General features: G+C 37.9%; 1 long non-coding RNA gene across 1 annotated transcript; it reads right to left on the reverse strand.

Annotated features, from left to right (window-relative positions):
• Nucleotides 1-3314: 3314 nt before the first annotated feature.
• LOC143434476 (uncharacterized) lies at nucleotides 3315-7177 on the reverse strand. The gene is made up of 3 exons (XR_013103949.1): nucleotides 5300-7177; nucleotides 4605-4779; nucleotides 3315-3748 (listed from the first exon to the last, which is right to left on the reverse strand). It is a non-coding gene; the product is annotated as an uncharacterized LOC143434476 (long non-coding RNA).
• Nucleotides 7178-22097: the final 14920 nt, after the last annotated feature.

Consider the following 22097-nt stretch of genomic DNA (forward strand, 5'->3'; position numbering starts at 1 on the left):
AATTGGAGTAAAGCCTAGTCACTTTTGGAAATTTCAGGATCATGGATATCAGAACTCCAAGCCTCCAAATAGTATACTCATCCTGTGGGAAACAGAGAAGATCCCCCCATCCCATATTCTTGAAAATATAGTGATGATAAAAAGAGAGCTGGCATCACTGCTCCTGCATTATTGACCTGAGGAAGGTTCCATTCAATCCCTTCAGCTCTAGAATAGTAACCACACACTCCTGACACTTTGTCAAAGCCAAAGATCATACAAAGGTTACTCTTTGAGTTCAGGAGTAACCAAAGCCCAAGAATCTACCAAACACTATATCTTATACTGTATTTAAATAAAATTTCCCTTAAAAAAAAAACTATGCCCAATGTTCCTCTCCAGTGTTTTAACTCTGGATCCAGGGTTAAAGCTGCTGATACAAAAGACCAAACATGTCCCTCAAGACTAAGTAATGACAACAGTATCAACATATAACTTCAGAATTGAAGCAATTGCTAACTTCAGACCTATGTCTATCCATGTTCAGAAACTCTAGAATCACAAGTACCAAATTTCAAAGCTCTGGAATCATCCAGTCTTTATTCAAAGTACGTAAGAAAGATCACCTTCCCATGCTATATCTCTAAGAGTGTGGATGACAGCTTCAAAAGAAAAAACATAAGTGTATCAAACACATAGTTTTTCACATCATATCACACCATGAGCATTTTAGGAATGGTCTTCTCCACTGTCTTTGGGCTGCAGACTGCAGCTTCTGGTGTCAAAGGCCCCAAATATCATTTATACCTATTCCTTGGAGGTATGCAGAGGGTTTCATTTGAGCATTAACTTCACCAAAGTTAGCATGAGTGCTAGCAGCCCCGACACCACCTGCAATCACCACTGTACATCAGGCACATTATCCATGTCAGATAACCATAAGTTAATGGTTACCAGTGGCACCTGTACTCATATCTTATTGTATAGTTCCATTATTGTGGCTTCTAGTGCCACAGGACCAGTCACCCCCCACGACCATCTTAAGAATCCTAAGGAAATTCTCTATACCATGTTGCTTTGGGAACACAGTTTCTGCCACTACAATGTAAGTACAGGCTCTTGGTCTTATCCCAAGATTCATAATGAGAAATCTCTTCATAGCATAATCTACTACCATCAAATCTGAGCGTTTGAGGATATGCACTTTTGGGAATGTACCTCCATTTCAAAGTCATACAAGTATCCTCATAAGCCATTGCAGTCTAGACTGTTGAAGCTGGTCATAAACACTACTGATATTTTCACAGTTGAAGTTTTATAGAAGTATAAAGCACAATGGTGGTACAGAATTTGGGACAGAATAAAAGAAGGGAAAAGATGAAAAGGTTAAATTAGGAATAATGAAGTACACTGAGAGGGAAGAAATATTGATTCTCTTCAGTACAGAAAGATGGTGCTCACTGCTAAAGAGGTGGAAGCTTATGCCCTGGGTTCAATTTTTATATATAATGTGTATGTACCAGATTAGCATAATGTAATCCTGACATTCAAATGAATAAATAAAACCAACCTTCAAATGCTATCCATGGTAAGGTGAACTACAGATGATAATAATGTGCTACCTATTTCAAAAAAAAAAGTGGCATAGGTGAGCCACTATTTCCAATCCCCAAATCATGATGTTTCAAGCCAATGGTAACATTTATTTAGAATTTTAATAGCATTGCTACATTAAAATTTTATCAATAACCCAACCACCATTTAAAACCTATTGTTACATTGTATTATTTTAATGTCTCCCCAGTAAATAACTTGCAATGGAACAAAGAAATATATGCATTCTCACATGAAATATTTGGTCCTTCTTACAATGTAATGTAGCTTAAACACTATGATAAAGTGATACAAAATATCATTTGGTTTCCTTACTTAGATTAACTTTATCATGTTGTAGTTTTCATATAGCATAAGCTGCATCTTATATTTTATGCAGCAGTTTCAGACTTTTTGAGGAATGTCGAGAACAATGTACTCAGTCAAATTCACAAACTCAATAGTATATGACATCTTATGTATATGTACATATGACAATATGACATCAACAACTCCATTCACAAGCTTTTAAGCTTTCCTATTATCCAGGCAGATTTCTGTCAATCCACACTTGTGTTATAGAATGAAATATTTTATAATAATTTATATTTGAAATTATAATATAATTACATTATTTCTGGCCTTCCCTTTCTTCCTGCCAAACCCTCCCACCCACCCTGCTTGAAAATTCTTGGCCTCTTTTTCTTTAATTGTTTTTACACACATATACAAACACAACTTGATCAGTCTGTATAATGTTACCTGTAGGCTGTGGAGTTCTGCCTCCCAGAAACAACAGAAAAAGTACAATCCATGAACTCACATCAGTATAACTGACTAAACACCTAAGTAATGATGGTTGCATAGTCATGAAAACATGTTGTATTAAACTCACAGAGCCTCAATCCCAGAAATGAACTACAAACAACTGGGAAATACTGACAGGGAAGAATGTTCTTCCCAAGTGAAGAGCCCTCCCATTGGTTATCCAGTAACAAGTAATGATCTCTGAGAACATATACATATAGTTTAATATAATTTAATTTAAATATACCTAACTGACAAATCAAATTATTTATCTATACAAGTTTTTGTAATATTGTGATATTTTGGTGCATACATATACTCACATTTACTCACATTCACTCACTCACACACACCATATACATATATATATATACATATATATGTACATATATATATCAACATTTAATTATACTACCCATAGCTATCTCTTCAGCCATCATTTCTCTATATTTAAAAAATTCAAGCTTTATTCTTTATTTGTGATATATTCGATACATTATCATTATTAATAGTCAAACTACCATACAATAATATGTCAGAACTATAGATTACTTTTACCCATTCTAGAGTTTTGTGAATGGAATCAGCATAATGCTGAGGTTCGTACTTGTAGTTGTATACGGCAGTAACTTATGTCTTTTCTAACTGTTACAGGATTTGCCTCAATAGGTCTATTTATTCTTTGGCTAATAGACACATTGTTGTATTAAAAGGTATATTTTCAAGGAAAATGAAATTTTCAGACAGATGGATGGAACTAGAAAATAGTATACTAAGTGAGATAACTTAGTTTACTTCGCTAAGACTCAGAAAGACCAAAGCCTGATGCTGTCTCTTATCTGTGGATCCTAGATCCAGATCTTCAGATGTGACTCTATAACTTAGGAATGCCAAAACACTTTAAAGGGACCATGGGGGTGGGGGGGGGTAAGAAGAAGAAGCTCTAGAGAGGGGGTGAGCAGGACTGTGGTAATATGAATGAGAAAACGGGAAAAACTAAAGGATACTTTAACTGAGGATGGTGAAGGAGGTCAACATAGGAGGGGGTAACTAATACTAAGGGTAATAAAAAATCTGCAGAGAGCATTATTTTATGTTTATTTCAATACATAAGGCTCTGAAGAGAGGGAAATTTAGTCTCCTCCAGACACAAACCTCACGGTAGGTTATCTGGTTCCAATCTGTCAGGTTCACACATGTGGGGAAGAAATCTCGTGGGCGGGGGATGGGGGGGAGGGAGTCCAGCTACAGAGTCTCAAGGCGGTCTGGCATCAGGGCTTCCCGCACCTCCAGTGGAGGATCCCACATTCACGCAGCTGTCGGTGGGCAGGCCGGCGATTGCATCGGCAAGGTTCCAGGGTTTCAAAAGCTGGGAATCAGACGGAGAGACCATGAACATGTGGAGTCCGGTTTTCCAAAGCTTTTATTGTTCAAAGCTTTTATTGTTCATGGCATGGTGAATGGACGCGCTTCCCTCCCCCACAAAAGCCAGGGGAGGCCAATCTTATAGGGAAGGGAGAAAGGGGAGGGAATAACTTAATTAGCTACGCCCCTGGCCTTTTGATAATTCATTAATATTTAAATCTCTGAAGGTGGAGACTTGTTAGTCACACCCTCTACCTGTCCTACATTACTGAAGGTAACAGGTTAAATGGAGTTGCCTCGTCCAAGGCCCAACACACACACATATACATATGAGCAATAATAAATGATAATGGATATATTATATATAATATATTTGTAATATATATAATATATTATATATTATATATTATATATTACATATTATTGTATATATTTATTATATATTTATTATATATTATATATTATATATTATATATTATATATTATATATTATATATTATATATTATATATTATATATTATATATTATATATTATATATTATATATTATATATTATATATTATATATTATATATTATATATTATATATTATATATTATATATTATATATTATATATTATATATTATATATTATATATTATATATTATATATTATATATTATATATTATATAATATTATATATATTATAACATATTATAATATATAATATATGTTATATATATTATATATATTAATATATGTTATATATATGTTATATATTATATAATATTGTATATATTATATATAAGCATATATATATATATGCTTCTTTTGAAACTTCCCAAGCTTTAATTTGTAAAAAGTAACCTCAGAAGTCTTACTCATTTTAGACGTTTTAATAGTAGAGGTCCAAAGGACAGCACTGGATGACTATGAGACATTTACAAAGCTGGATAGGTTCCTAGCTGGAATAGAGTGACTGAATGATTGTCTGGACTCCCTTCCTTACTCGCTGCAGACGCTCCTGGTTTCTCTCTGCCTCTACCATCCTGAAAGCTGATTGAAAGAGAACGAGTAACCCACTATTGAACTCAAAACACAAACAAACAAACAAACAAACAAACAACCCACAAGCTACAAACCAGGTACAGGCAGTAACCAAACCAATACTTATTTTCTCCCGCTTCATCTGTTGGAAAGGCTGCACAGTCTACAGACTGGTGAAGGAACCGTTTCTGATTTCTAGCAGCTGCTGACGGCTGCTCTGCTTTAACCTCAACCCACCCTCTCCTCTGAATCTGTGCCCTCTGCCTCTGCCTCTGTCTCATAAAGACACACAGGACAGTACATTGGAGCCCATCCCAATAACTGTGAAGGTTTTTTGCTCTAATCTCAAGTCCTAAGTAGTTCCTTATTCATTAAATTATGCTTGTATTCCAAAGTAAATTTTGGACTTAATTTTTTCCAGACCTCAATGTATTTCTATAACATAGAACCCTGAGACTATACTTTCAGCGTTCTAAATTCAAGTATATTATCATCTTTCTTGTGGTTATGTGTGTTGTCTGTAACATACTTTATCAAGATTGATTTGCCTTCTCTTTGTCTATAACTCCGTAATGAAGTAAACAAGGCCTCTGCGTTCATGGAGCTGACGGTCTAAAGAGGACAATGACGAGGCAAGTGTGCTGTCAGCTGTTGCAGAAAGTGTGATGTGATGACCTGCAGCTGTGCTTAACTGAGCACTCTCCCGTGGGGTGCTCCATTCAGACTAGTCCTGTAGGAATGCTTTCGAGAGCTGTCCACAAAAGGCTGAATGGTTGGTCCACGGGCTCATGCCCACCATGGATTGAGTTTGTCTCCAGACTGCAGCATCCTCACACAGACATGGCATCTGAGGGGATTCTGTGCCTGCCGCTAAGACCTAAAAAAAAAAAACTAAGGTAGTAGCTTAAATTAAAAGCAGTCTGAAGAGATGTACTGGATCCTCGTAGTACTGTCATTTAACACATTCTCCCTGCAGGTACACATAAGGCAGTTAGTGAGACTTGCAAAATGCATAAAACCATGCAAACATCACCTACAATCTACTCTGAGCAAGCCACTGAGTCCCAGACAGGCTTTACACAAGCGTCACCACTATCGCCCTCTGTCGAAATAAATAGAAATGACATGCTTTTACTCTGGGCTGGGAAATACCTTTAAAGGTTCATAAACTCATTCTGTAATTCTAATCTCACAGCATTTCCATAAAGATTAATAAGAAGAATTCATGGAAATACACTTTGTCTATTATAAAACATATGAATATTTGTTTTTGCAAATTTGTTAGATAGACTTGCTTCATATCTGTTTCCAGTCCAAATTATACCCAGGCATCAGTTCAGGTTAACCTGAAGTGTTTAGAATTCAGCCTTAGGCATGTAGCCTAAAGTATAAAGAATGCTTGTCTTTGTCTACCTGGCACATAGTTCCCTGTGATTTTCATCAGCTTGAAAAAAAAAGATTTCCTCTAATGCATTTTTTCTACCGTCTCTCCTTCTGCGCTCCTGCATTCACAGTGCCAGGCTGATCATGGTAAAGAAGTGTCTGCCCTCACTCAGCGGACAGCTTACTGGAAGTAAGAACTGTATCTCATTCCTCTTTCATGTTTATCTCATAGCCTCATGTTTGGCATATAGTAGGCATTCGATAAATGTTTGTTGAAATTGTTGAATTAATTTGCCATCCAATATCAACAACCTCCCATTCTACTTACCTGTGTCTCACAGCAAGCAGCCAGACTCAGCAAGGCGGAAGAGATAAAGGGAATTAATCTAAAATCAATTTATTTGGAAGAGAAAATGTACTATGTTCAATGAAATGATTCAGTTTCATCTTTTGTACCCAGCTTCAGACCTCTACATGACCATAACTTTATGTCAAGTATCAAGTCCCTTAAGTCATGCAGAGATATATTACGCTTTTGTACGTAGTGTAATACCATAAAACAATACTAACACTCCTCCAGGACCTGGAATTATAGAAAGTGAAAATACTAGCAATTTACCTGGGAATGACAGGATATTCTACGGTTGGAAAAGAAAATGTTTGCTTAGATAATGCCTGTGCTCACGATGTATCAATTTTCTCAGAGCAATCCCTTCCAAAGGGAAGGAAATGTGTGTCTCTCTTTGAACCAGTGCACTCCATTCCAATTAAACAGACAGAAGCTCCAAAGACAGCTCAAGGTTGTTGAGAGAACTCCATGGGGGCCTTGCCTATCTTTTCTGAAACTGATGAAAAATACTTAGGATAGCTCAGGCTATGGATCAGTAAAATATCTGCCTGGCTGGCTGATAACTTCTGTGAGCTAGGGAGAGGCCGCGTTGAAATGAAGCAGAGTAATTGACTGGAGTGAAGCCCAAGTGTGCTTAGCTTAATGCCCCCACTCGATAGACCCTGCTTTTTTACCGAGACATGAAAACAACTGCAAAGTCTGATTTTTAAATTAAAAAAAATAAACTGTCTCTCTCGCTTGCTCACTCACCCTCCCTCCCTCCTTCCCTCCTTCCCTCCCTCCCTCCCTCCCTCCCTCCCTCCCTCTCTCTATCTCCTCCTCTCTTTCTCTCACTCTCTCAGCTTCAGTGCTGATCTTTTGCCTACTAAGAGCCAACAGGCAAATCAGTTTTAATAAGTGGAGACTTCCCCTCCTGACAAACCTGTGAGGCAGATGAGCTTCTGTGCTGGTACCTTGATCTTCCACTGAATGCTCTATTGAGAGGGCAAACTTAAAATCTCTTCTGTACCTGACTCAGCATATTTGAACCCCTGTGCAAAATATACTGGCCTGGCCACACCTTTAGTCTCCTGCAACTCTGCTTCACCTCATACGTGATAATATCAAACTGGCAACTGAGCTAATGTGCCACTGCCTCAAAGACAAGAATAATTTTAATTATTTCTCTTCATTTCAGATATTATAATTTATTACATTATTTCTTTTTCCTTTCCTCCTTCGAAACCCTTCCATATACCTCTTCTTTCTTTCAAACTGTTGTTAAACATATGTACATGCATTCTTAAATATAACCCTTTGTGTCTGTATAATGTTATGTATATGTAGGTTTTCAGGGCTGGCCGTCTGGCATAGGATAACCAATTGGTCTGCTCTTCCCTAGAAAGACTATTTCTCCTGCTCTTGCTGTTCCTTAGTTGCCTGTCGTTCTTCATGTAGAGTTGAAGCCACATGGGTTTTCAGTGTCCTCTTTAACCTATAACATTTATTTTTAATAGATTTCTCTGGTAGCCATTCCTGGAGCCATTTTAATAGTAAAAACTGAAACAGCTGACTTCGTGAAAAGCTGGATGAGAAGACACCTTCTGACTGTCCCTTTAGCACCTCCCAGGTCACAGCATACAAATTTTTTTAACCCATTCACTCAGGTCTTCAGATAACAAAAAGAGAGGGAGGGGTTCTCTAGTCCCTCTGATTTTGATAATAGCACCGAAGCAAGGACACATGACCCACACATGCTGGTCCCAAAATTCTCTGTATAGCATTAAACTCATGGCCCATATAAATCATCCATACATTAAGAATTACATGTATCTTGAAAGATGTAAAAATAAGGCCGCAGTTTGTCATAACTTGTCTGAATTGCATCCCAAAGACTGGTTAACAGCCTGGTGGGACAGTTGATGGACGTTGGGAGAAACAACTGAATCTTCAGGGCACTTATTTAATAGTGGATTGGTCTTTTGATGGATTATAAGAAGTCATTATTGGTAGATGGTGGAAAAATAAGAAGATGGAGCCCAATTAAAAGATCTATATCACCAGAACAGGCCAAAGAAAGCCACTGTTTCTCCGATGCTTTGGTTTTGTTTTCTCTCTGCCATGTGGGAAGTGCTTCTATCTGCCATAATGTTCTTCTCTCAAACGCAGAAACAGGAAAGCCAAATGACAGACTGGAACCCCTGAAGCCATGTAACAAACTGAGTTTTCTCCTTTAAATTGTTTCTCTGGGCATTTGTCACAGTCACAAACTAACACATCCATATGTTCAAAGCATACTATATGCAGGAATGAAGTCATTCATTGTTCTGTACAATGATTTCATGCAATTAATATACACTTATTTAAACAAACAAACAAAAGGAAGCCTGTGGCTAATGCTGTTTCACTGTTGTGTTTCTTAATGTCTCAGACTAGAGTTAAAAAACACAGTGTGACCTCATCAGTGGATTCCCTGCCAAGTGCCTAGTTTCTTTAGGAAAAATGAAAGAAGGAGCAAATAGATAAATAATGAGTAGATGAGACAATTTACAGCTGAAAAATAGAGAAAAATGTTTGTTCTTAGACCATTCAATTAAAACAATGCATTTTCTTGTGATAAGGGTGCTGAAGTGTAGCTCTCCACAACTCATGGCTTCTGATGGGGGTGGGGGTTGGGAAGGACTCAGTTTTCTTTAAGGGGCTGGCCACTCGGAGTTTGTCCATGCGCCAGTGAGTATATGGGCAACACAAATTGGATTTATTTTCTTCCTCTTCTTCTTTTCCTCCTCCTCCTCCTCCTCCTCCACCTCTTCATTTTCTTCTTCCTCCTCCTCCTCTTCTTCCTTCTTCTCCTCCTCCTTCTTCTCCTCCTCCTCTTCCTCCTCCTCTTCCTCCTCCTCCTTCCCCTCCTCCTCCTTCCCCTCCTCCTCCTTCCCCTCCTCCTCCTTCTCCTCCTCTTTCTCCTCCCTCTTCTTCCTCTTCTTTCAGAAGGGTGGCAGAGATCCCAATGTTGGAGAGGGAAGACTTGAGAGGACTGGGAAATGAAGGCACTGGGGGTTCATGATATGACATTCACAAATAATAAAAATATTATGTGAAAAAGCATTTTCTAGCCTCAAAAAGAATTAAACCAGTAAAATTGAAAGAATTTTTGTTTGTTTGTTTGTTTGATTGATTGATTTGATTGATTGATTGATTGATTTTTTTCATGAGTAATACCAAGAATTATCTGGGGTCAAGGGACATATACTTTATTTTCCCAGAGGAATAAAGAATTTACTTTCTTATAAATGCAATGATTCGTGAATGTAGAGAGGGGTCAGTGAGAAGGGGCAAAGAGGCTTTAAGGAAATGGGTGTGGAGATAACGGAATGTACATGACATGAAGGTGGTAAGGCAACCATAGGGGCAGAATGTTACAGATGAAAGGGGAGAGAAAAGTGGGGCAGAAAGAATCAAGCTATAAGAAAACATATTTTATATGCTAATTTAAAAATAAAGAATAGATATAAAATGCAGTAATTTAAAAATCGAAGTTACTGAGGTGATAACACCCTCTTTTCCTCTGCAAGCCCTCTGAAAGCCGTAGCTCATTCCTACCCGTGATTCTCTGAAGCCACACATTCATTATCAGCACTTCCTCCTCAGCTGCAGCTCCTCTCATATCATCTTTTAGGACATCTAGAAACCAGTTGGATAGGAAGGAGTTGTGGTATGAGGAGGAGCAACCATGTCTTACAGAGAGTACCTATCTGCCCAAATGGAGGACCATACCATGCCCTCTGACAACACTGGTTCTCCTTATCTGTAGATAGAATAATTCTAAAAGCATTCATCAATGGGCAACAGTCTAAAAACACCCCAAACTCATACATAATAAGTAATTTTCTGCCAAAAAAAAAAAGACTGTAAACTACAACTGTAAACTAGTTGTTGTGAGTTTGCTACACTGAGATTAGCCACTGGCATTCTGACCTCTATTAAGGTTTGGTCTTGCTGTCTATTGCAATGCTAACTGCAGGCCCCCAAGATCTAGAGTCTGCTTGCAGACCTATGAACCTGTCCTCAAGTTATTTCTGATTGGTAAATAAAGATGCCAACAGCCAATAGCTAGGCAGAAGAGACATAGGCATGGTTTAGGTTTCCAAGGCTTGGGATAGAGGTGGTGGCGGAGGGTGGGGTGAAAACCATGAGAAGAAGGTGCAGGAGGAGGGAAGAGAAGCTGCCGTGGGTTAGGAGTCATAAAAGTGTGGCCCTGAGTACTGGTCAACTGAAGTTAAGAGCATCCCAAATGAAACATAATAAGAAATAACTCAGGATTATAGATAAGAAAATAGATTCTAATAGCATAGAGGGTGGGTTTCCATCCTGCTCTTATGCTATTTAAAGCTTATTGTAAATATAAAAGTTGTAGTGTTTTTTATGTAGAAACTAAATGGTGGAAAGTGGGGTAGAAACCTCGGGTCTGGATTAAAAGATTTATACAGCAGACTTCCCAGGAGACTCTGTAACTAGGAAGCACAGATAACATGGATGAAAACAGAAAATCTGAAGAAACCCATAGGACAGGAATGGTACCACATATCCAGCACTTCTATGTGAGGATTGTCCTATGCCCAAAGGTCTTGATGGTGGAGACTGGTTCTTCAAGCTTTCCCTTCAGACAGCCTGAAATAAATACCTCCATCCCTGGATACAGGAAACAGCTGTATTATATACCATAATACAACTATTAATATCTTAGGTTAGATTATTAAAAAGCACGGGGCTTCCTCATTGTGTGAATATCACATGAGCTACTCTATATCTTTGTAGAAATGAAACAAGGTATAAATAGAAGGATAGACAGATGAAAAATGGTTACATAAACTACAATTGAAAGATGTTTGACAGTCACTGTAAATCTCAAGCATTCTTTTTATATTGAAATTAGAATTTCTTGGCTTCTAATCACCAGGAAAATAGGTGCCCTGCTGAAGGTTACACATACCTGCCACTGGAAAAAGTCATTGCTCCTTAGGTAAAAATTGTTAGCCATGTGGTCATTAAATGGTGACACATATCTTTAATCCCATCATTTGGGAAAGCAGAGGCAGGCAGACTTCTGAGTTTAAGACTAGCCTGGTCTATATTGTGTTACAGGCCAGTCAAACTACATGGTGAAACCCTGTCTAAAAAAATATTTTAAAAATTCTAAGTTAACCATAATGTCTATGCATCTTCCTCCTCAGGTTTGCTTACTTCACGAGTTTAACTATAATATCCTGGTTATTTCTACTGACAAAAGCTAAAGGAAACCCTAAAAGTCCTTCCAACAAGAGTTAATATTTGCTTGTTCTTAAGCACCCATAATACATTTTCTTAGAAATCTACTTACACTGATACATTTTAAGTTCATAATAACCCTATATAGTGAAAGTTGGAATCATTATCACATTCATGTGACAGACAGGAAATGGGAAACTTCTACAGATGATATAGATAGCAGATGACAGTCTGCATCTCTCATCCCTATATGATGCTACCTTTTATTATTATTATTATTATTATTATTATTATTATTATTATTATTATTAGTCACTGAGTTTGTTTTCTAACCAACTAGCAGGGGTGGTGTTTTTTTAGTCTCTCTGATATTTTGAGCAATGTCATTGAGAAAAGTGCAAAAGTGGGAAAACTCAGGTATATAGATAGCAGATGACAGTCTGCATCTCTCATCCCTATATGATGCTACCTTTTATTATTATTATTATTATTATTATTATTATTATTATTATTATTATTATTATTGGTGGTGGTTTTATTTCTTTACATTTCAAATGTCCCCTTTCCCAGTTTCTTCTCCACAAACCCCAATCCCATCCTCCCTTCCCTTTGCCGCTATGACGGTGCTCCCTGGAAATCTTTCTCTGAACTTGTAACCATGCAATTCAAGTACTTCTTTAAGTCAATCCATAAAATTATTAAACAAAATAGAATTCACTGCATTTTGGATAAATATTATAAGCTGATAAGCAGCAATAAATTTTTCATTCATGATTTATTTGATACTTTTGCCATAATTAAAGAATATATGAGGCACATGTAAGGCATAAAATATCACAGAATGACTTCTCTATGAGTTCTACCTGGCTTAATTACACCATAGCTTTCACATTTCTACCTTCCAGAAAAAACATCATGATGAATTTCATGCTTATCATGTTTTCAAGGCTTAATCATATACATATACATTATATGCTTGTGTGTGTGTTTGTTTGTGTGTGTGTGTGTGTGTGTGTGTGTGTGTGTGTGTGTGTGTGTGTGTGAGCTTTTTCTGGAAATACTGTGTCCTCATCTTCATTTATTCACTGAAACATATAACCAAATTTCATCTATAATGAGACATGCATTTGTAATCTACTCAGCCTACTAATTTCCTGACAGGTTTCTCATACCTTGCCCCCAGCCTGAAATTTTCCTTTATTACAGAGATTCTGTAATAGAGATATAGCAGAAGCTGGTTCATAAAGGTAGTTGGTTCCTTGAGTAGAAAGGAAGAAAGCAAATGTTTTAGAGATGCAATGTGAATGAGGAGCACATCAAATACAAAAGGAAGAGGCAGTCGTCTGTTTCTTTTGGCTTTGGAAATTCTAAACTTAGATGAAATGAAGAACCACCAATTGGTCACTGAGTTTGTTTTCTAACCAACTATCAGGGGTGGTGTTTTTTTAGTCTCTCTGATATTTTGAGCAATGTCATTGAGAAAAGTGCAAAAGTGGGAAAACTCAGGTATATTCGGGTGTAACCACAGGCTAAACCAACTAACTAAGAAACCCAGAGCATCTCAGAGAAATGGGATGGAAGCTAGAGAAAGGTCAAGCTAAAGAAGAAAAGTAGAACTTGACCAATTGAGTTGAAAACTGAAGATGAGAGAAAAAGTCCCTTGGATTTTCCAACATACTCATCCAATCTCTTGTTTAGATACAACCTCTGTTGTGTCTGGTTCAAAGTCAGCTGCCACACAATGGCTTTCTGATTTCCCATTTGATTCTGCAGGTAGAACAAAAATTGACCCAAAGCAAAAACTTTAAGTGCATCTTTAAGTTTAACTTTAAGCCCTTTTGCTGCTATATCTTACAAGAACTCAATAAAGCAGTTCAAATTCTATGTTTGTCTCCTGTGAACATCTACAGGATTGTGTTAGTCTAGTAGGCTGCTACAACAGAACACAAGAGGCAGCGAAAGCTTAGATCACAAGCTCTTCTTTCTCATGATTCTCAAGACAAGAGAGTCAAGGTCCGGGTTCTCTGCCAAGTCAATTCCTGATGGGAGCTCTCTTCTTGGTTTACAGGTGTAAACCAAACAGAGTGAATTCTGTTCCTTCTTATAAAGCTACTCATCTTACCCTGAATACTGCTCTCATAACCACTAACTGACCCACAAATATTCTATCTCTACAGATCATCACAATGAGGACTGGGGTATCAATTTATAAATGTAGTGATAACTGTAAGTTTATGGAAGTAAAACCTGTGAGACTTCGCTGTGATGCCAAAGGTATGCAGCATGTACTATTAAACAGGTATCTGTACTCTAATCTGCATTACACGAAAAAAAAAAAAAAAAAACACGACACCATATCAAGAGCAGCTCATTCTTTCAAGGCACAATTCTAGGCTTGTGCATCATGGAACCGATGTAATAATAGCAGCTGAATAAAGTTAGTACTCACTGGAAATTCGTCTGCCCAAGAAACATCCCATAGATGAGTTGTAGTTTACAGGGTACACACTGCGAAGCAACCCCTGAATATGCCTCCAATCAACTTGTGTATGAAGACTTGAACAAAGTTCCCCATGTCTATAACTGCAAACAGAAAGGCTGAGGAACTAAGACCCCTCAGTCAGCATTATTAGAGTGGTACTGTGTTCCTGCACTCCAAATAGAATTCTGTTCTCAAGCCTGGCAATCATTTTTGTGCACCCATACAAGTGCTATTCTGAGTTTCTAGCAAATTACATGAAGTATTTCACCGTCGATTTTTCATTGCTTACAGTAAAATCATTAGGCAGCAGGTATTATCTATTGATTTCTACTTTGCCTTCCTCTACATGTTCTCCAAAGCAGTGGCCTTCTCCTCTTCACTTGCTAGAAGGAAACAGGCAAATGAGTCAGCTTCTTTCCTCAGCTAACCACAATGTGCAGGGCCTTTGTTCTCCTTAAATCAGCATGAGTCCTTTTTAGATTTTGACAGTATCAAAGAATTTTTACCCTTTTACCAAATATTACATCCCATTTAGCATAGGAATTCAAAATACCTTTCTCATAATGCAAATTCCGAGCCTTTATAAGTGACATCACCATCCAGCCCTTTACCCACAATACATGCCTCTGTCCTACAACCCACAATCTTAGGCAATATGGTTTAGTAATTTTAATTAATACTATTATTCCATTACTAATATCATTATCTTTATTGATGCAATAAGCTTTATAATTAAGTTTTCTCTGCATTAAATAAAAGATAATTGTCAAAGGCCAAGGCCTAATTTCATTGCTCTTGGCCTGCAGGCAACTTACATACCTGTTCTCACCAATTCATTGTTTTGGGGTTTGGTTGAGTAACTTGCTACTTACGAAGTTTTGTACGTTTTAATTGGCTTTCTCTCTACTGGGAATTGAACCCAGCATTGCATGCTAGGCAGTCTACCATTGATCCGCAGCTCCTGCCCTTAACTGACAATTTCTAATTTTTCTAGACTGAGATTTCTCATTTGCATGTTGCATCCTTCAGTGGCTAACACCCCATAATTTCTTCCCACTTCATGGTGTATTTCCTTGGGACGCAGTAGCTGGTCTCACAGGTCTGACTTTTACATTGTCTGTGTGCCCTAACTAAAATGACTGCCATTTCTTAAATTCTTCCATTGCATTAATATTACACTTTCAGCTATTTATCTGCAAATCATCATACATCAAGTCTATTTTATTACCGTCACTCTTTGGTTATTTGGTGCACAGCAAGGGCTAAGATACCTCTTTTATTTGTAGAATCTGGTGTTTCTTGTAACAAAAGTAATACTGTTCACTAGCAAGAAAATCACAGGTTCTATGCAGCTTCCTTTACTTCTTTAATGAAGCTTTTCTAAAATAAAACTCAACTGTAAGTTTTTGATAATTTTCTTAATTAAATATACTTTGCCTCCTCATTTCTGCAACTTATGGGCAAACTTTATTCCAATGTGTACTGCACGGCCATCAGAATAGCTGGTCCTGCATTGTTCACTGGCATTCTCTTTTTACCACTGACATGTTAATAAAGACATAGCAGCACAAAGACTTTTGTTTTCAAATACTGTTGCCACTAGCAGAAACAGGAATCTCTGGAAATATCCTGAGGCTGGAACATAAAAAATACAAATTTAATATAGTACAGCTTATTATATCAGAAAAAAATTTAAAAAAAAAATACAGAAGTGATCCAAAAATTACAAAACACTAACATGAAGACCCAGCACCTACCTCGATGGGACTCCTACTCATTGAATCCAGCATGTTTTTATGAACACAATGAATGTATAAGGTCATATATGATGATCTATTGAAGTAAATAAAAATTTTTGTGTCCATATTAACAAATATACAAATAAGTAAATGTAAAAGAGTGATTCCTCACAGCAAAATGTCATCTGAAAACTACAGAAAAAGAATTTTAAAAATCACCATTTTACAGATATCCTTGTGAAATTTATTGAAGCAAGAATCATCAATGTAAATCTGGTCTAGTGGCAAAGAGATTAGAAGGAAAATCTATTTCTATAGTTCATTGTCTCTTCCCACAAATCACTACTGCTTCACAACAGAGAAAAAAATACTGAAATTGACAGACTGGGAGGCTGTCAACACCACAAACAAGTGATCAAATTAATGGCCTCAGTGTTGCTATGCCCACAGTTCTCTGTATCATGCAACCCCCATCAGAGAAGCTTCTTCTTACAATAGATGGTGATTAACCCAGAGACCCACAACTGTGAATACAGAGAGAAACCATGGAACACTCAGCAATAGATTGGATGCTTGTATCAAAGTTCTTCCCTCAAGAAGAAGAGATCTCTGTGGAAGAGTAGTCTCAAAAATTCTTAAGAACTATGTATGGTGGATGAATCTAAGGAAAAAGCATCTTCCAGACAAAACAGGACTAATGCACAGAGAAATTGACAGGCTCTGTGAAAAACATGCACAAGACCTGCACAAGCTCAAGCAAGACAAATGCCAGAACTGGAAAGAAAAAATAGACACAACATCCTACCCCTAAACAAGAAGCCATTTGCAGTTGATACTTGCTGCTGTAGAAAAGTCAGTTTCTTCAGTGGAGCAACACTGGGAATATCAACCACACTGGAGAGCAGGCCTCATGGTCAGCTGTCACTCACAAACACAAATTGCACTTCATATGTTTTGCGTTCTTTGTCGTTGTTGTGGTGGCAGTGGTTATGGTTTGGTTTTGCCATTTCAGGTATTGTTTTGATGGTTTTATTATTTTTAAGGGTTTTGGAGCAAGAGAAAGAACAGAAAGTTTGATGGGTATGGAGATAAGAAGATCTGGGAAGGCTTAGGGGAGAGAAAAATGTGATTGAAATATATTGTATGAAAAAATAAATAATAAAAATGATATCAATAAGGTACATATTCACATGCTAAAAAATAAAGTAATTTTTATGTAATATCCCTCCAAAGACATAAAACTTGAATGCAATCATAAGAAAATATCAGAAGAACCCAAATATACCTTCCTAAAATCAACTATTCTAGATATTCCAAAATGTCAGTGGTACGAAAGAAAAAGAAACGCTAAGGAGCTGTTCCAGCTAAAAGAAGACTGTAGACATACGAGGGCTAAATTGGATGCGGAATCCTGGAATGAATCCTGAACTAGAGAAACAAAACCATAAAAGAAAATGTATAGGCAGTTTTCTCCAACAACAACAACAACAAAAGGAAGAGAGAGGCAACAATAAATCACTTTCTGTACGGAATAAACTGAAGGTAGCAAGCCCCAAATTCCATTGGTTTGTCAGCAGCTCAACTGCCTCAGACTTCGTAATGTTCTTTCAGTCTGAAGGACAAAAACATCAAGATCTTTGAAGGTACAGTATGTTTGTTACTTCATTGAGAGTTTCATACAGTGTATTTTCATCACATCCATTCCCCTTTTCTCCCTTTAACTCCTCCTAGTCTCAGCTCTCACCTCTATTCCCATCCCAAATTCCTATTGTCTTCTTGTTTCTTTCTTTTTTTTTTTTTAATTTACCCACATAGCCCAATCTGGGCTGCAGATTTATTCATGGGCATGAAGAAGCCACCACTAAAACAGTCCACTTACCAGGAGCCACACCCTTAAAGAACTGACTCTCCTTGTAATGACTGGCAGTTTTAGTTTGCGTCTCTCATATTGTGATAATATACTCTCCAAAAGCAACTTAGGGACAAGGATTTCTTTGACATATAGGTTACATTTCACTACGGAGGAAACCAAGGCAGGAACTCAAAGCAAGAACCTCGAAGCAGGAACTGAAACAGAGACCCTGGAGGATCTCTTCTTCCTGTCTTGATTTCCATTGCTCACTCAGCTATGTTTCATATACACACCACAGTCACTTGTCCAGAGATGGCACTGCCCACAGTAGGCTTGCCCTTCCCATGTCAATCATTAAGAATATGCTCAGACATTTTCTCAGAGGGCAGTCTATTGGAATAAATTGTCACTCTTCCCAGGTTACTCCAATATGTGTCACATGAACAAACCAGCTCAATTGACTCCTAGTCAAGTTGCCATAAAAAAAAAAAAATTACTGTTAAACCATGACCCTTTCATTTCTTATTTAGTCCTAAGATCTTGTGTCAATTTCTTGGTATAAAACACAAACCAAGTTTTAAAATATCCCCATATTTAAAATTTTTAATACTTTTAAAAGTCAAAAGTCTCTTTAAAAATCCAAAGTCTCTTAACTATGCGCTCCTATTAACCCCAAAACAATGTATCTACCTGTTTGTTCTGAAAAGGGAAGAACTGGAGCACAGTATCAGGTCACAGCAAAACCAAATTCCAACAGTAGAAATAGCTCCTTGACTACCACCTGGGACTCACTCACTATGGTCTGGGTTCCAATAGATTTGGTGACTCAGATCTCTGGCTTTGCTATTCAAATCACACAGCTTGACTTGTAAGCTCACTCCAGCTTTGTTCTACAGCTGCCAATGTTCTTGATAGTCACCCCACAATCAGGACATAACCAATATGCTATCCAGTTACACTAAGGACACCTTTTTACCAATGACTTCTCAAGGGGTCCCTTCAGGGACTCTGACCATGATGCCAAGCCTCAGATTCTCACCATGATCCCTTTAATCTTGTAACTGACATGTCTTCAAAACCATTAGCATGCTGGAGAACCTTACACCTTATCAAGATAAGCTTCCAACTGGAAACACAGTATTGGCCTGCACTGAAATACTTCTGTGTACTGACTCTAAAGAAATACTTCCCAAAAGATTTCATAATCTTTTATTATTCACACGTAAGTTCTTCAGTTCCAGCTAACTGCTACCAATTGGTCAAGGCAAAAGTTTCATGTGAATGCCCCTAGTGTTGTATCCCCTCTGTAACTTCACAACCCTGTGTCCTGATGTACAATTCTCTCACCATTCCTATATTCAACGGTCACCTCATTAAGCTCTGAGCACTTGATGGATGTTTCTAGATCAAAGCTCAAAAATCCTTCTACAGTCCTAATCCCCCATACCTTCCCCCCAAAAAAACATGATCAGGTCTATCATAGCAATCCCATTCTCTGCTATGAATTTTATCCTGTTTTGCTTTCCATTGCTGTAATAAAAATGCCAAAACAAACTGGAAGAGGAAAGGGTTTGTTTGGCTTATAAATGTCTATACTCTAGCATCAAGGGAAACCAAGGAAGGAATTGAAGGTAGGAGCCTCCAGGCAGGAACTGAAGCAGAGATTATGGAGGACTGCTGATTACTGGCTTGCTCTACATGGCTTTCTCAGCTTGCTTTCTTACACGACCCAAGACCACCCAGAGGTGGTACTACCCGGGGTAGGCTGGACCTTCCCACACATCACTGATTAAGAAAATGTCTCCACGGAGTTCCTGCAGGTCCATGTGGTGAAAGCAATTCCTCAATTCAGGTTGTCTCTTCCCAGGTGACTAGTTTGTGTCAAGTTGCCAAATTTGACAAGCACAAAAAAGAACAAAATGTATGTTCTCCTTCATATGTGGTTCCTATTGGATAGTGTGTGTGTGTGTGTGTGTGTGTGTGTGTGTGTGTGTGTGTGTGTGCGCAAACATATATGTTGGCACATGGGTATAGTATATCATATATAAAGAGAAGTAAATACTAGTTGCTAAGTACATGTTAGGTGATAAGGAAGGAGGGGACACAGTAATGAACACATGAGTCTTGAAAGGATGTAAATCTAATTGTATTTTCTCTGTCACTGATTTTTCAGAGTTTCGTGGTGAATAGATTCATACACATATAATTGAGCACCCTGCTCAGTCTTCCTCTCTGCCCTTTGACCAATTGTGACTGTTTGTAGTAGCCACTACGCACTGTTCAAAGAAGCTGTCCTGATGCGGACTGAGAATTCCACTCATCTAAGGACATAGACATATTAATTTTAAAAACAGTGAGAAACTATATGTTCAGCAGAATAATAATAGTAGTTTCACTACTACGGCCTATGAGCTCCCTAACTGTGAGTTCTTGGCTAGATTTGCGTGCTGAAAATAGCCTAGATATACATCAACTGATGGATGAATAATGAAAATAAACCTATACACACTGAAATTTTATTCTGCTGTAATGAAAAACAAAATTGTGACCTCACAGATAAATAGATGAAACTAAAAAACATCCTATTGTCGTGCCCCACTCGACCAGCAAGGAAGACTCGAACAACCGGATCCTTCTCAACAGCCTTTATTGTAGAAGCACTTCTTCATTCTTGCAGGAGACCCCAAGTGCCCAGGGTGAGCTACTTATATATCCTCAGCCCTGGGCAGGGAAAGCGCGTGGAGGTGCACAATTGGTCAGAATTGCAGTGCCTCATTAGCATACCCCATTAGCATACTCCATTAGCATACCCCACTCGGGAGGGAGTGATTGGTCAGGATTGTAGTGCCTCATTAGCATACCCTGCTCAGGAGGGGGTGATCCCATGCACAGTGCACTTGTTTACCAATATGTCGTACCAGAAGCTGGCACCATCTTGACCAGCTGAGTTGGGTCGGCAGCCTACAGCCTATTAAGTAAAATAACCCAGAACCAAAAAGACACATGTCCTCATTCGTATGGGGACATTGGTATCAAATCTTTAGATTTCTGTGTTTACCATAAAATAGCTGTAGCATCCAAGCAACTGGAAAGATACCATTGGGTGGAAAGGGAGAATGATCTTACTGAAGAAAGATGACAGAGCATATGAAAGGGAAAAACAGAATAATGGGAAGAGAGGCTTGTGTGTGGAGAGGTGTGGAAGCATGCAGCAGAGGTTATTTGGAGAAGAGATAACTAAAATTTTAAATGTTTGAAAAAGCCATATAGAAACACACACACACAATGTCTATGTAGTACATGCATGTATGTGTGTATGTGTATTTAAATCAAAGAGTGACCCTATACAAGTCAAGGGCTAGTCTTTGTTCTGTTCAAATCTTCAACTGAGCCTGTGGAATCCATCTATACAATCTGCTTCTTATTTAAATGTTGATCTCATCCCACAGTGATGAGAGCAAGCAATAGAAACTGAGTGAGAAGAAAAGGAACCCAGAGCTGCAGTGCCTCCTGCTGGAGGCCGGGAATACCAAGAGACTTCTGTTTCCTGTTCTTTGGTACCACCTGTTTGATCTCTCTTCTGCCTAAATGCTAAATGTGCCTATGTCCCCAACAATAAAAGAAGGCACCTGGGCATGTGGTTGGGTCAATTGCTATCCCCTACCTTACCCAAGTTTCTGCCAGTAAGTCCTTTTCAAAACCCTAGGTAACAGCTCACTCAAGCTATTTTCTGGATGCCTTCTCTCTCACTTGCTCTTACTCAGCACAGTTAAGCTGCCATTTATGGATCTATAATAAACTCCTCTTTAAAATGCATCCTCTCTAGTCCATGAATTTCATTCTTTGAATTCACAAAGCAAGAACTTGAAAGCTACCGGCCCACAGGCATGGCTTTAATGGCCATGAGGTTTCTAAGACCTTAACTCCCCAAAGAAGACTCCATCGCACTTAAAGATATGCCAATAGTTCCATCATCATGTAAACCTCAACATTGTCCAGAATACTTAATCAAATAAATGAACACTGGGGCTTAGTGAAGTAAACACAAATTACACACCATAATGACAATTGGCAAAATCAGACTTATGATTGCAGATTGAATTATGATATCAGTGTTAGGTTTCCTTGTTAAAAAGATATTGCTGTTCTCCAAAGACTTACCTTGTGTAGTAAACAACTTTAGAGATATTATTAATTAAATATAAGAAAAAACCCTGTATATGTTTTGCCACAATAAGATCCATTAATTAAAAATATTATAATGCTGTTTTCTGACTA

Source organism: Arvicanthis niloticus, chromosome 15 (assembly GCF_011762505.2).
Source record: "Arvicanthis niloticus isolate mArvNil1 chromosome 15, mArvNil1.pat.X, whole genome shotgun sequence".
NCBI classification, from domain to species: Eukaryota; Metazoa; Chordata; class Mammalia; order Rodentia; family Muridae; genus Arvicanthis; species Arvicanthis niloticus.